General features: G+C 59.9%; 1 pseudogene; it reads left to right on the top strand.

Moving 5' to 3' along the window:
• Positions 1 to 14,467, top strand: part of LOC144192951 (titin-like) — a 42,823-nt pseudogene extending 28,356 nt beyond the window's left edge.
• Positions 14,468 to 15,397: the final 930 nt, after the last annotated feature.

Raw genomic sequence — 15,397 nt, 5'->3', positions numbered from 1 at the left:
TATCTAACCCGCCTCCACGGTTCGGCCCCCATTATCCCGACAGAACCCCCGAAGGCTCAGCTGGACGGAAAACTCCTCTCTGAAGTGGTTCTGGTCAGAGCGGGATCCGATCTGGTCCTGGACGCCGCGGTGGGCGGCAGACCCGAGCCCAAGGCTTCCTGGTCCAAGGGCAACAGGGAGCTGGACCTGTGCGAGAAGTACCACTTGCATTACACGCCCCAGCGGGCCACGGCCGTGGTCAAGTTCTGCGACAGGGACGACAGCGGCAAGTATATTCTCACCGTGAGGAATGCCAGCGGGACCAAGACTGCCGAGGTCAACGTCAAGGTGCTAGGTGAGCGGGGGCCCCCCTCGCCACTCCTCGTCCAATTCCCGCCGGGGCCGCCAGGTGACCGGCGGCGCCGCCGCGTCCCTTCTTTGCAGACACTCCGGGGGTATGCCAAGGCGGCATCCAGATCGGCGGGCTGACCGAGGAGTCGTGCACCCTGAGCTGGGAGCCTCCCCTGGAAGACGGGGGCGACGAGGTCTCTCACTACCTGGTGGAGAGGAGAGACACCAACAGACTGACCTGGGTCTTCATGAACGCCGAGTGCAAGGAGCTGACCTGCGCCATCAGAGGCCTGTTCAAGAACACCGAATACTTGTTCAGAGTGCGTGCGATCAACAAGTACGGCGCCGGAGTCCCGCTTGTCTCGGAGCCCATGCTGGCCAGAAACACCTTCAGTGAGTTCCCCCGTCCGTCCCAGCTCCGTCATACGCTCCGGGGGGCGAGCGAGCGACACTCGCCTTCCCACCGGAGCCCTCTTTCCCACCCGGGCCTCGAACAAAGCTCTCTTTTTTTCTCCAGCCGTGCCGAGTCCACCCGGCGCCCCAGAGATCCTGGCGTCCGGAAAAGACTTTGCCAGCGTGGAGTGGCTGAAGCCCGAGAGCGACGGCGGCAGCCCGTTGACCCACTACCTGCTGGAGAGACGGGAGAAGAAGAGCGCCCGCTGGGTGAAGGTGAACAGGAGCGGAGCACACTTGGACACCTCGCTGAAAGTCTCCGGTCTGACGGAAGGGAGCGTCTACCAGTTCAGAGTGACGGCCATCAACAAGGCCGGAGAGAGCCAACCCAGCGAGCTTTCTCTCTACGTCGTGTGCAGAGTGCCGACGTGTGAGTACCCCACCGGGGAGTCGTCTGGGACCCCCTTAGGTCCGACGCCGCCATCCTTTTGGTCATCCCGGCGTTTCCATCTCTTGACCACCGCTGCTCTTTTCCGGTTTAAAGGCACCCCCTCCCCGCCTTCGGCGCCTCGTATCACCGACACGAACGGCGACAGCATCGCCTTGGCCTGGTCTCGTCCCGCCGAAGACGGAGGGGCCGACGTCTTGGGCTACCTGCTGGAGATGCAGGAGTCCGGAACGGAGGAGTGGACCAGGGCCCACCAGAAAACGCTGCGCACCTCCGAGCACACGGTGACCGGACTTTGCTCGGGGAAGAAGTATCGCTTCAGAGCGGCCGGCGTCAACATCAACGGCGCCGGAGACTTCAGCGAGCACAGCGCCGAGACCGAGCCGGCCGAGAGGATCGGTACGTGGCCCGTCCGGGCCGGGGAAGAAAGGCCTCGGAACGACCGGAAGTGGGACGCCGTTAGATACCGGCGTTCCATTTGCCGTGACGCCAAGTAGTCGAGTAGCTGGCTCAACTGACCTCATTTGACCTCCGCCCAACAGAAACGCCCGACTTTGACCTGCCCGACGACTTGAAAAAGACCGTCTGCCTGCGTGCCGGCGGCTCCCTCCGCCTCTCTGTTAACGTTAGCGGGCGTCCCGCGCCGACCGTGGCCTGGACCAAGCCGGGCGTCGATCTGAACAACCGGGGCTTCGTGGAGGTCACGCGCAAGTCCACCACGCTCATCGTGGACAAGGTCCACCACTACGACGCGGGCAAATACACGCTGGTCGCCGAGAACTCTGCCGGGAAGCGGGAAGTCTTTGTGGTGGTCAAAGTCTACGGTGAGCCATCGCCGTCCCTCGTCCGAATGCCGTCGTGGCCGTCCCGGCACTCCTCGGCCGACGACAAACTCTGAATCCTTCCAGACACGCCGGGACCGACGGGAGCCATCCAGGTCAAGGAATTGACCAGAGAAGCCGCCACCATCACCTGGGAAGCGCCCACCGTGGACGGCGGGGCGCCCGTCAACAACTACATCATCGAGAGGCGCGAGGCATCCATGAGGGCCTACAAGACGGTGACCTCCAAGTGCAGCAAGACCTGCTTCAAAATCCAAGGCCTGCTGGAGGGCACGCTGTACTACTTCCGAGTCCTCCCGGAAAACATATACGGCGTGGGCGAGCCTCGCGAGACCCCGGACGTGGTCCTGGTTTGCGAGGTCCCTCACCCGCCGGCAAAACTGGAGGTGACGGACGTGACCAAGAGCAGCGTTTCCTTGGCCTGGGAGAAGCCCGAGCACGACGGGGGCAGCAGAGTGACCGCCTACGTCCTGGAGGCCTGCCAGTTTGGCGGCGACAAATGGATGAAGGTGGCCTCGCTGAAGATGACCGACTTTGAGCACACGGTGGAGAAGCTGAACGAGAAGGAGCAGTACTCCTTCCGAATCAAAGCCGTCAACAGCCGAGGTGCCAGCCAGGCCAAGGAGCTGGTGGCGCCCGTGACCGTGCAAGAGCAAAGAGGTGAGCGCTGGGGTGAACCCCAAATCTTTACTGGCTCTCTGCAGTCCTTGGCCTTTTTTTTGTAATCCTTTGATTTGTCTCTGCCAGTCATGCCCGCAGTGGATTTCAGCAGCCTCCCCCAGAAGAGCATTCACGTGCTGGCCGGCAAGACGCTGGAGCTCCACCTGCCCATCGTCGGCAGGCCTCCCCCGTCCTGCCTCTGGTTCCTCGGTGAGGACAGGATCAAAATCTCCGAGCGTGTCAAGATCCAGAGCGGCGGCAAGTTTTCCAAACTCACCGTCTCGGACGTAACCATCGACGACACCGGCGACTACGCCCTGGAGCTGAAGAACGCCGTCGGGGTCACCACCGAGGTCGTCCGAGTTGTCGTCCTCTGTAAGGAAAGCTTTCTTCATTTGTCGTAACCCGAGCCGGACGTGGCGCCGGCTTTGGGACGAGCGGGTGGCTTGGAACTGACGGAATATCCTCCCTTCTCAGCCAAACCCGACCAACCCCAAGGAGCCATCCGATTGGACGAGATCGACGCCACCTCCGTCACCTGTAGCTGGGATCCCCCTCTCAGGGACGGCGGGGCTCCCGTCAGCGGCTACGTGGTGGAGCAGCGAGATGCCCACCGACCGGGCTGGGTGCCCATTTGTGGGTCGGTCAGCCGACCCACCTTCAAATTTCACAACCTGATCGAGGGAGACGAGTACGTCTTCCGCGCGGCCGCCTTCAATGGCTACGGCGTGGGGGATTTCTCGCAGTCTGACATCGTCACCTGCAAGAGCTTGACAAGTAAGTGCTCCGACACCCCTTTTGGGAGGGGGCAGGCTCACGGTAGCCCGTTCACCCACCTGACACCGACCGGTAGACAGCAGGGCTGTGGAGAGAAAAATGCGTCCTTATGGTACCACGTGCGTCGTGCGTAACCCCCTTAACCCGCTGCCCTCCAAGCTAGGCGTGGACAGAAGCCAACCCGCTGTCCATCTTCAACAGATGTTTCCGGATCTCCCGGACGACCCACCGTCTTTGACGTTTCACGCGACGGAATGACCGTGGCGTGGAACCCGCCGGAAGAGGACGGCGGACTGGAGGTTTCCGGTTATATCATTGAGCGCAAAGAAGTCAGGTCTGACAGATGGGTGCGAGCCAACAGGAATCCCATCACCATGACCAGATACCGCTCGACAGAGTTAACTGAAAGTCTGGAGTACGAGCACAGAATTCTGGCCGTCAACGCCCGCGGAATAAGCAAACCGAGTTTGCCTTCCAAACCGGCGGTGGCAGCGGATCCCATTGGTGAGAGCCCAAATCCCCCCCGTCTCATTGAAAGAATCTGGTGGGAGTCGGTAAAAAAAAGAAGGATTTTGCACTCCAAAAATGTGAGGTTTTTTTTTGTTTCCTCGGTCAGATCCACCCGGTTGTCCGCAGAACCCTCGGATTACAGAAACCACCAAGTCGTCCGTATCGTTGGCCTGGAGTCCCCCCGATGACGAGGGAGACGCAAAAGTGGACGGCTACCTGATCGAGATGCAGAAGGCGGGCACCGTGGCTTGGCTCAAATGCAACACCACTCCGTCTCTGATTTGCGAGTACACTTTGTCCAACATGCCGCAAGGAGAGCAGTTCAAATTCCGAGTGCTGGCCTGCAACGCCGGCGGTTGCGGCGAGGCCGCCGAAGTACCCGGGACCGTCTCGGTCACCGAGATGTCGGGTGAGCCGGCGCGCCGGGCACCGTCCGAACGCCTGGTCTTCGGACAGCTGGGCCAAAAGTCTCACGCCTTGTTTTGCTCCCACAGAACCTCCCGATTATGAACTGGAGCTGAAATACAAGGATGTGTACGTGGTTCGCCACGGCGGCGTGGTCCGGCTCTCCCTCCCCGTCAAGGGAAAACCTCCCCCGAATTGCTCGTGGTCCAAGGACGGCGCGGTCGTGTCCAACAGGGCCATGGTGGCGCACACCGAGGACACCAGCGAACTGGTGATCAAAGGGGCCGAGAGGACCGACTCGGGTGTTTACGAGCTCCTCCTCCAGAACCAAGTGGGCAAGAAGAAGGCCCAAATTAAGGTCAACGTCATCGGCCGCCCCGGCGCCGCCGAAGGACCGTTGACCTACGAGGAAATCCAGGCAAACTCGGTGAAATTGTCCTGGGGGGTGCCCGGCGACAACGGCGGCGCCGAGATACTGGGCTACATCGTGGAACGGAGGGAGGTGTGCAGGAACGCCTGGTACACCGTGGACGGCAGGGTGACCGATACTCAGCTAGTGGTCAAAGGCCTGAAGGAGGGGACAGAATACCACTTCAAGGTTACCGCCGAGAACACTTACGGCATCGGTCCCTCTCTCAAGTCGGCGCAGCCGCTGGTTCCCCGGACTCCGCTCTGTAAGTATAGAGTAGAAGTGAATCACCGTGAGTCCCGTGAGTCGTTGACGTCTGCTCTGCCAAACAGGCCCGCCGGAACCCTCCGGCGCTCCGCCCGAGATCATGGATTTCACCAAGAACTCGGTGGCACTGGCCTGGTCCCGACCAAAGGACGACGGGGGTTCTCGCGTCACGGGTTACTACTTGGAGTACAAGGAGGTGGCCTCCGAGCAATGGCGCCGTCACTCCGCCAGGATTCTCTCCACCATGTTCACGCTGTCCGGACTCACAGAGGACGTGGACTATCATTTCCGCGTGGTCGCCCTCAACGATATCGGCGAGAGCGAGGCCGGACCCGCCTCCGATTCCGTCGTGTGCAAAGATCCCTTCGGTGAGTACCGCTCCCACGTGCCAAGTGGCGGACTAAGCCTAGAGCACGTCCGCTAGAATGTATTACAAAATGTTTTTTTTTTTTGTTTGTTTTTTTGCAGATAAGCCGAGCCAGCCGGGCGAAATTGATACGACGCAAGTGACCAACAACACCATAAGCATTCACTGGCAAGCTCCAGAATGTGACGGTGGGAAGGAGGTCCTGGGATACTGGCTGGAATGTAGGAAGTCCACCGAAAGTAGCTAGCAGAAATGCAACAAGCAGAGGCTGAAAGAACAGGAGTTCACCATGCGCGGTCTGTCCGAAGCCACCGAATACGAGTTCAGAGTGTATGCCGAGAACGAGACGGGAATGAGCAGACCACGACGAAGCGCCGCTTGCGTCAAGACCAAACTGAGCGGTGCGTATAATAACCCCCGCGGCGGAGACGGCGCCGTGGGCAGGCGTCACGACAACGAGCTGACAGTTAACATTCGGTTTCGGCCCCCCCCTCCCCCCCGTCCGCATGGCCCGCACAGGTGAAACCAAACCCAGTCTCAGAAAGGAAATGGACGAAGTCACCGAAAAACTGGGCCAGCCCGCCGTCATGAAGTGCCAGATTATCGGCAGGCCCATGCCCGAGATCCGGTGGTACCACGCGGGCAAGGAGATTGCCGAGTCGCGCAAATACGAGATGAGCTCCGACGGCCGCAACCACTCCCTTTCCATCACGACCGACCGACAGGAGGACGAGGGAGCGTACACCTGCAAGGCCAGCAATGATGCCGGAGAAGCGGAAAGCACGGGAACGCTGGTCTTGGAAGCGGCTGCGGCCTTCAGCGCCGACCACCCGCTCAAGAGCACCTACTACGCCGGTCTGGGAACGACCCTTCGCATCCACGCCGCCTACGTTGGCCGCCCCGTGCCCAAGATTACGTGGCTCCACGAAGCCAAGACCCTGGAGGACTCGGACGACATTAGCATCGAGAGCACCGAGCATTACACCCACCTGGTCATCAAGAACGTGCAGCGCAGAGTCCACGGAGGAAAATACAGGATCCGACTGCACAACCACTTTGGCCGGGCCGACGCCGCCTTCGACGTGGAAATCCACGGTACGTGGCCGCCGTTACATTCCAGAGTCGCCCTGGTTGCATTCCAGAGTGGCCGCCGCTGACCACGCCGATTGCGTTTGTCGCGCAGACAAGCCTGACGCGCCCCAGGGTCCCATCGTTCTGGAGGCCCTCCTGAAGAACTCGGTGATCATCGGCTGGAAGGTCCCCAAGGACGACGGGGGTTGCACTGTCACCAACTACATCGTGGAGAAGCGCCAAGACAGGGAAGGAAGCCAGTGGGAGTTGGTGTCCTCCTCGGTGAACGGCACGTCTTGCCGGGTGCCCAACCTTACTGACAGCTGCCAGTATTTCTTCCGGGTCTATGCCCAGAATCGCTATGGCAACAGCAACCCCCTGGAACTGGCCTCGCCTATTGTCATCAAGACCCAATTGGGTGCGTTCGCGTCGGGCAAAAGGAAAATAGTTTCAAAAAAAAAAAAAAAAAAAAAAAAAAAGCCAGGACAAACCGTGGCCTGTTTGACTGACCAACGGCTGTCGTTTTTCCACAGAGAAACCATCTGCGCCTCTGGCAGTGGTGGTTTCTGCCATCACCAAGGACTCTGCGTGCTTTCCTGGAAGCCTCCGCTCAGCGACGGCGGCTCCAAAATCAAGAGCTATTGCCTGGAGAAGAAGCAAAAGAAGGACAAGAAGGAATGGGGCGAATGGACGCCCGTGACCACGGGCGAGATCAAACAGACGGTCTTCTCCGTCAAGCATTTGTCGGAGGGCGCCGAGTACGTGTTCCGGGTCAAGTGCGAGAACCTCGGGGGACAGAGTGACTACAGCGAGGAGAGTGGCGCCATCGTGCCGGCCACGGCCGTCGACGTCCGCGCGCCCGCTTTCAAGGAGGAGCTGAGGAACATGAGCGTGAAGTACAAGAGCAACGCCACGCTGGTCTGCAAGATCACGGGACAACCCAACCCCGTGATCAAATGGTTCCGACGAGGAAAGGAGATGTGTTCGGATGGAACCAAGATCAAGATCCAGGAATTCAAGGGAGGTTACCACCAATTGGTCGTCGCCCAAGCTGACGAGGAGGACTCCACCGTCTACCAGATCAGGGCCACTAACCAAGGAGGGTCCATTTGCGCTACCGTCTCTCTGGATGTCGAAGGTAAGCACACCAGTCACTAGTGCATTCTGTTTCTCTCTCTCTCTCTCTGTCTCTCTCTCTCTCTCTGTCTCTCTCTCTGTCTCTCTCTCTCTCTGTCTCTCTCTCTCTCTCTCTCTCTGTCTCTCTCTCTCTCTCTCTCTCTCTCTCTCTCTCTCTTTCTCTCTCTCTCTGTCTACACCTTTCCCCGGCGGTCTCCGGCCAATGCTTCTTGGCCCGGCGCGTTGTTCTCCTCGCATTGACCGCCTCTTTTTTCTCTGTGAGCAGTTCCTGCTAAGATCAACCTCCCCAAGAACCTGAAGGACAAAGAAGCTATTCCTGCCCTGCGAGGAGAGATGGTCAACATCAAGATACCTTTCGGAGGCAAACCGGATCCGGTCATCACCTGGCAGAAGGGGCAAGATCTCATCGACAGCAACGGCCACTACCAAGTCATCGTCACGCGATCCTTCACTTCTCTGCTCTTCCCCAACGGCGTGGAGAAGAAGGACGCCGGCTTTTACATCGTCTGCGCCAAGAACCGATTTGGAATCGATCAGCAGACGGTGGAGCTGGATGTGGCGGATGTGCCCGACGCCCCCAGGGGCGTCCAAGCCAGCGACGTCTCCAGAGACTCGGTGACCCTGAACTGGGTGGCTCCGGCCAACGACGGCGGCAGCAAGGTCGTCAGCTACGTCATCGAGAAGTGCCCCACCACCTCGGAGCGGTGGGAGCGCGTGGCTCAATCTCGCGACACCCGCTACACGGTGGTGGGCCTCTTCGGAGGGACCGGCTACCAGTTCAGGGTCATCGCCGAGAACAAGTTTGGACAGAGCGCGCCGTCCGAGGCCGGCGGCCCCGTCGTGACCAAGGAGGACAAATCCAGGGTGCTGCTGTACGACAGGGAGGTGGACGAGGCGGGGCACGTTCCCGGGGGCAAAGCGCCGCACTCGGACGCAAAGAACCTGCACGGCAAATTCGCCATCGCCGAAGAGCTGGGGAGGGGTCAGTTTGCCATCGTCCACCGTTGCGTGAGCGTCGGCTCCGACAAGACCTACATGGCCAAATTCGTCAAGGTCCGGGGTGCCGATCAGGCCCTGGTCAAGAAGGAAATTGCCACGCTCAACCTGGCCAGGCACGCCAACTTCCTCCTCCTCCACGAGTCCTTTGAGAGCCCCGAGGAGCTGGTGATGATCTATGACTTTGTCTCGGGCGCGGACATCTTCGAGCGCCTCCACGCCGCCGACTTTGAGCTCAACGAGCGAGAAATTGCCAATTACCTGCGGCAGATTTGCTCGGCCCTGCACTTCCTGCACGCTCAGAGCTACGGGCATTTCGACGTCCGCCCCGAGAACGTGGTGTACGAGACCAGAAGCGGCAGCCGCGTCAAAATCATCGAGTTGGGCCAGTCCAGGCACCTGACGCCCGGAGAGCAGATCAAGATCCAGTACACCACCGCCGAGTACGCCGCCCCCGAGATCCACCGTGGCGATGCCGTGAGCGCCGTCACCGACATGTGGTCGGTGGGCGTCCTGGCCTACGTGCTCCTCTGCGGGCTCAACCCCTTTGCGGCCGAGACCCACCAGCAGATGATCGACAACATTTCCAACGCCGCCTACGGTTACGACGACGAATCCTTCCAGCGAGTCAGCGTGGAAGCCATGGACTTTACGTACCGCCTGATGACCAAAGAGCGCAAGCACCGCATGACCTCCGCCGAGGCGCTGGCGCACCCGTGGCTCTCCGCCCCTCCGGAAAGTCTGAGCGGGAGAAGCATCCCCAGCGACAGACACGGGCGGTACTACCGGGCCGCCGCCAAGAAGGAATGGAGCACGGTGGTTTCGGCGGCCCGTGTGGCCAGCGGTGGCTCGGTCAGATCCCAACGCGGAGTGCTGGTGGCCAAGGTGAAGATCGCCCCCTTCGAGCACGGACCGGTGGGAGGCCAGCTGGGCCACCGGGCGGCCGCCGAGGGCGACGACGTCAAGTTCGTCTGCAACATCGACAACTACGACGGCGCCACCGAAGTCACTTGGTACTGCGGCGTCAGGCAGCTGGAAGCCGGCGACAAGTACGCCGTCCACTACGAGGACGGCACGGCCACCCTGGCCGTAGCCGGCGTGACCAGGGCCGACGACGGCACGTACAGGTGCAAGGTGGTCAACGAGTACGGCGAAGACAGCGTCTACGGCGAGCTGTTTGTGGACGGCGTCCGCTCCTACCGCCGCTTCTTCACCGCCCGCGCCGTCAAGAGGACCAAGCGGCGAATGGACGCGGCCCGAATGCTTCAGAAGCCGCCCGAGTTCACCCTGCCCCTTGTCAACCACCGGGCCCACGTGGGCGAGGACGTGCGCTTCAGCGTGACCGTCACCGTGCACCCCGAGCCCCGTGTGACCTGGCACAAGTCGGGCCAGAGGCTGATCCCGGGAGAGGACGACAAAAAGTACACCTTCCTCAGCGACAAGGGCCTGTACCAGCTCATCGTCCGCGCGGCGGACCACGACGACGACGGCGAATACAGCGTGACGGCCCGCAACAAGTACGGGGACGACAGCTGCAAGGCCCATCTCACCGTGGTCCCTCGGCCCAAACCGGCCGACCTCACCCTCAGGCCCATGTTCAAGCGTCTCCTGGCCAACGTGGAGTGCAAGGAAGGCCAGGACGTTCGCTTCGAGATCCGGGTGTCGGGTCGCCCCGCACTCAAGTGGGAAAAGGACGGCGCGCCCGTGGCCTTCGGCCCGTCAATCCAACTGGTCCACGAAGGCTTGGATTACTTCATTCTACACGTGAGGGACACTCTGCCCGAAGACTCGGGCCTGTACAGGGTGACCGCCACCAATTCGGCCGGATCGGCCAGTTGCCAGGCCACGCTTCGGGTGGAACGGGTCGCTCGCGTTAAGAGGGACGACGAGAGCGCACCGAGGCAGGATCCGGGCTGGGCTCAAAAGGAAGCGCTGGACAAGAAGGTGCGGCTTCATCAGATTTTGACCGACACCGTGGTCCTCCCTCTGCCGCCGGCCGCGCCGCAGGCGGTCAGGGAGGCGGCCACCGCCTACAAGCCCGCCGTGGCTACTAAGAAGAGCGAAAAGACCCAGGCCCAGGTGAAGCTGGAGAAAGCGGAGAGAAAGAAACGGGCCGACGAGAAGAGACTGCGCATGCCCTACGACGTGCCGGCGCCGCGGCCCCTCGACCCGCTGCCGCTGGAAGAGGACATGGAGATCAAACACTTCCGCCCTCTCTCCGACATGAAGTGGTACAGGAAACTCAGGGACCAGTACGAGTTCCCCGAGCCCCTGGAGAAAGTCCAACGCAAGAGGATGAAGCCGATTCGTCTCTCCAGGTGGGAGCGCTTCTACGAGGTGCCCGTGAGGATCAAAGACCAGTACAAGCCAAAGTGGCGCATCCCCTCGGCCACCCGGGACGACCTGGAGACGGTCAGGCCCTCCAGGCGCCGCACGCCTTCCCCAGGAACCGACTTCTACCGCCGAGTGCGAAGAAGGTCGCTGGGCGACCTGTCGGACGAGGAGCTGCTGCTGCTGCCGGTCGGCCAATATCGGTCCGTCAAGAGGACGGAGGAGGAGCGCCTTCGCCTGGAGGCGGGAGAGCCGGAGCTCGGCTACTCGGCCTCCCCGCCCGGCCTGAGCCCCGTGCGCTTCCGAGCGTCGTCGCCCGTCAGGGTGCGCGCCGTCGTCGACCGGGAGACGGAAGCCGGCCCCAGCTACCAATCCTACCGAATTCCTTCCAAATACGAAGCCGGCCCCAGCTTCCTCGACCTGCGTCAGCGCCACGACAAGGCCACGTACAAGCCTCCCGGACAGAAGCAGAGAGTGTACGAAGACAGAGAGGATCAGGAGCTACTCCGACCTCACGCCACCGCCCACAGAATCACCACCTACAAGAGCCAACTCAAGCGAATGGAGTTGGAGGAGAAGAGCCAAAGTTTTCAAAAGGACACCCGCCGCGTGGCGGCGGCGGCGTCGGCGGCGGCAAGAGCTTCGGAGGCAAGAGCTTCGGAGGCCACCTGGTCCGAGCACGTGCCGTTTCACGCCGCCGAATATATCCCCAAAGTTGTCAAGAAGCTCCCCGAGGCGGAGAGCGAAACTCCCCGCTGGGAAAAGCCGCCGCTCAGGTCTGAGCGGAGATGCGTCCAGCCAACGCCGGAGTCTCCTTTCAGCCTGGACCACGTCCCGCGCATGGGCATCCGCTTGCGCTCTCAGCGCGTGGCCGCCGGTTCCGACGCCCGTTTCACCCTCAACGTCCAAGCCAAACCGGAGCCCAGAGTCAAGTGGTTTCACGACGGCAAAGATGTGGTGCCGGGCGCCAAATACCGCATCGCCAACTCGGGCGGACTGCTGACGCTCCAGATCAACGACTGCGTGACCACAGACGCCGGCACCTACTCGGTGGTGTGCGGAAACATCAAAGGGGAGATCTCCGACAGCGCCACTTTGGACGTGGTGGAGAGATACGCCGCCTTCTCTTGCGCCCGCGGGGACGAGGAGCCGCCGTCATGCCGTCCCGCCGATCCCACCCGACCGGACGCCTACCACATCTCGTCGACGACCGCCGAGGAATCGCCGGCCCAATCCGTGGGGGTGGTGGAGAGAGCGCGGCCCGCCCAAATCCTGAACACGCCGCAGTCTCTGAGTGTCGAGGAGGGAGATCCCGCCAGATTCACCTGCGACCTGGACGGTGACCCGGCTCCTTCCGTGGCGTGGCTTCGCGGGGGGGTGGAGCTGGGGTCCTCTGCCCGTCACCGTGTCGTCTCCACGCGGTACGGCTCCTCCCTTGAGATCTTGTCCGTGCTGGTGTCCGACCAAGGAAGTTATACTTTAATGGCAGTAAATCCCGCCGGTAAGCAGGAAGCCCATTTTACTCTGACTGTTGGAAAATCCCAGTCCCGGCAAAAAGTGACGGCCTTCCCGAGAGTCGCCTCTCCCGAAGCCGAGTGCCCCGAACCTGTCGAGAGCGGGCGCCCGATGGAGTCTCTCTCCTCTCCTGAACCGGTCAAGACGCCGCAGCGGATCAAGTCCCCCGAACCGGTCCAAACGCCGCAACGGATCAAGTCCCCCGAACCGGTCCAAACGCCGACACGGATCAAGTCCCCCAAACCCGTCAAAACGCCGACACGGATCAAGTCCCCCGAACCCGTCAAAACGCCGACACGCATCAAGTCCCCCGAACCCGTCAAAACGCCGACACGCATCAAGTCCCCCGAACCTGTCAAAACGCCGACACGGATCAAGTCCCCCGAACCCGTCAAAACGCCGACACGCATCAAGTCCCCCGAACCGGTCAAAAGCCCGCAAAGGATGAAGTCCCCGGAGGCCGTCAAGTCACCTGGCGCCAAATCTCCGCCGCCGCCTTCCGTTGGTGAAATCAAATCATTGAAAGGAGCGGCATCGGGGTTAGGGTTCAAGGACAACTCGGGCGTGAGTATTTTCCTTTTTCTGCGCTCCAACGTTGCCAGTCGCCTCCTCCCCATTCTTCACGTGGCCCCGGTCCTTCGCAGGTTTCGGCCACATCCGACTTGACCACGAGCCGCACCGACGAGGCCTACTCTGTGGAGATACGCGGAGCGACGGCAGCGGACAGCGGAAAATGCACCGTGGAGGCCAGAAACCAGCTGGGTCAGTATTCGTCCACTTCCGCTTTCAACTTCCTCGGTAAGTAGTTACAATTGTGACGCCGCGGAAAACGTACCCGCCGGCAAACGTGCTGTTCCCATTCCCGCAGGCCATGCAGAAGAAGCCACCCAAGAGACGACACACCTGGAACAAAAAGCCGAAGCTTTCTCAACCTCTTCCGTCCAGGTGAAGACCACGGCCATGCGCTCCACCACTTTTAGCTCCACCGAGACAAAGAGCGTGCGCGTGGAAGCCTCCTCTTCTATCTCGCAGAGCCAGCGTGCAGCCGAAGGGGAGACCCGGCGCAGCACGCGTACGCCCCCTTTCCAATGAGTCGGACTTGGCATCGACGGCAATCAACATTCGTGTCCGGTCGATGCAGGAGCGGAACGGGGAGGGGGGAAAAAGAGAGAGAGAGAGAGAGAGAAAAAAAAAAAAGAAAATTGTATTACAACTGGGAGGAACCAAAGAATTGACGCCAACTTAGCTTCTTGTAAATAGGAACTTTTTGTACCAAATTTGACATTCATGGAGTGACATTCACATTCATGGATTGACATTCACATTCATGGATTGACATTAGTCCATCGTCCAACTAGCGTCTCGAATTGTTTTGGAACACGACGACACTTTTGCAGTTCCGTGTACATAATGTATATAGCCGGATCGGACGGTTATGCCAAATGTCTGCCTTGTTATTTCTAGCAAGAATATGAAGTGAAAGAGTGAACGCAAATGCGCTTCAGCGGGGGAAAGTCCCACACGGAACGAATACCCCGGCAAGCGTGGAAACCAAATCCCTGCGCCTCAACGCTACGTTGATGTCTAAGATGGCCTCGGCGGGTGGAGCGTCTCCCCGCCAAAGTTCAATCACCGGTGAAAGCAACCTCTGCTTTTTTTGACTCGTGTCGCCATTACCGTTTCCCGCCAAGGCGAGACCCCCAGCGCCACTTGCGTCACCCTCACGTGAGAGGCCTCGGCGGATCTCACTCTTGCTTTGGCTCGGAGCGACCATTCATTTTGTGACCAGCGGAGCGCTGCTCTTTCCCCTTGACATAGTGGCGCCGCTCACGCCCGCAATGGTCCCCGGGGCCTTTCCCCAGCCTGGTTGCCCGACTATATCTGGGGCCAGTAGTGGCGTACCCTCTCGGAGGATCTGGCTCGTTAGCGTGTTTGTGTGTGTGTGTGTGTAGCTTTCAGTCGGCATTGCCTCGTGCGCCTGCCGGCGGAAGCTTTTTTTTCTTCTTCTTTTCTTTACTTGGTCCTCCTTGAGTGTTTGTTTGTCGTTTTGTTTTAATAAAGCATGATTTCAGCACCACACATTCTCTGGCCTGTTTTCTGACCAAAATACTGTGAATCACTTCTGGGTGGCGCTGTCAGGAGCGCCCAGTTTTGTCCCTCCTTGTTGGGTCCGAAATAACAGATCAACGCAATTACCAACCGTGCACCAAGGAAAAACGAGGCAGAGACTGTGTTATATTTTAAAGGCACCGGCCGGCTGAAGAGAGGTCGAGGCGCGAGGTGGTATCTCGCGCTCGGCTCAGTGGTTCTCTCGTATCTTTTCGAGGTGGAGGATGCCTTTATTGAATTTCAGCATGATGTCACGGAAAAGTACAGAAGTTGAGATTATAGGCATCATGGAAAAATACAACAGTTCAACACTGAGGCGAGTTGAGAAGATATTATAGACATCATGGAAGAGCATAAGATTAGGACAGAGATTATAGACGGGGTGTTCTTTAGAAATGCACATTATATTAAGACTCCTGTTTTAAGCAACTTCACACTCCTGGCCTGCAACGACACCAAGGAGGTCACCTCGGAGCAGGCCGCGGCGTCCTTGTCATCGGGCTCCTCTGCGTCCGGCGACGGCAACTGGACGGCCGAGGCCAAAGTCACGCTCACACCTTTCATCAACGGAGGTACGTGTGCGCCACAACACCATGTCCAGAAACCGTTACCTGCACTTTTTTTGATCAAATCATCTTTGTGTCATGAGAAAAAGCCAAGGTGGAGCCCATCTATTCGCCACGCTCATCTGTTGCTCACACGATCGTCACTGTCCCGTGTTCCCGTTAGTTTGAAGAAGTTGGTGTCAGAGAGCTGTCCTTTAACAAAGGAGGGTCTCTGACAGGGCCCCAGGGGAAACAAGTCCCAGAATATATGACAGGCTGATGATT

The sequence above is a fragment of the Stigmatopora nigra genome, unplaced genomic scaffold (assembly GCF_051989575.1).
Source record: "Stigmatopora nigra isolate UIUO_SnigA unplaced genomic scaffold, RoL_Snig_1.1 HiC_scaffold_33, whole genome shotgun sequence".
NCBI lineage: Eukaryota > Metazoa > Chordata > Actinopteri > Syngnathiformes > Syngnathidae > Stigmatopora > Stigmatopora nigra.
Note: the sequence above shows the minus strand (reverse complement) of the source record. Positions and strands in the feature narration are given on the sequence as shown.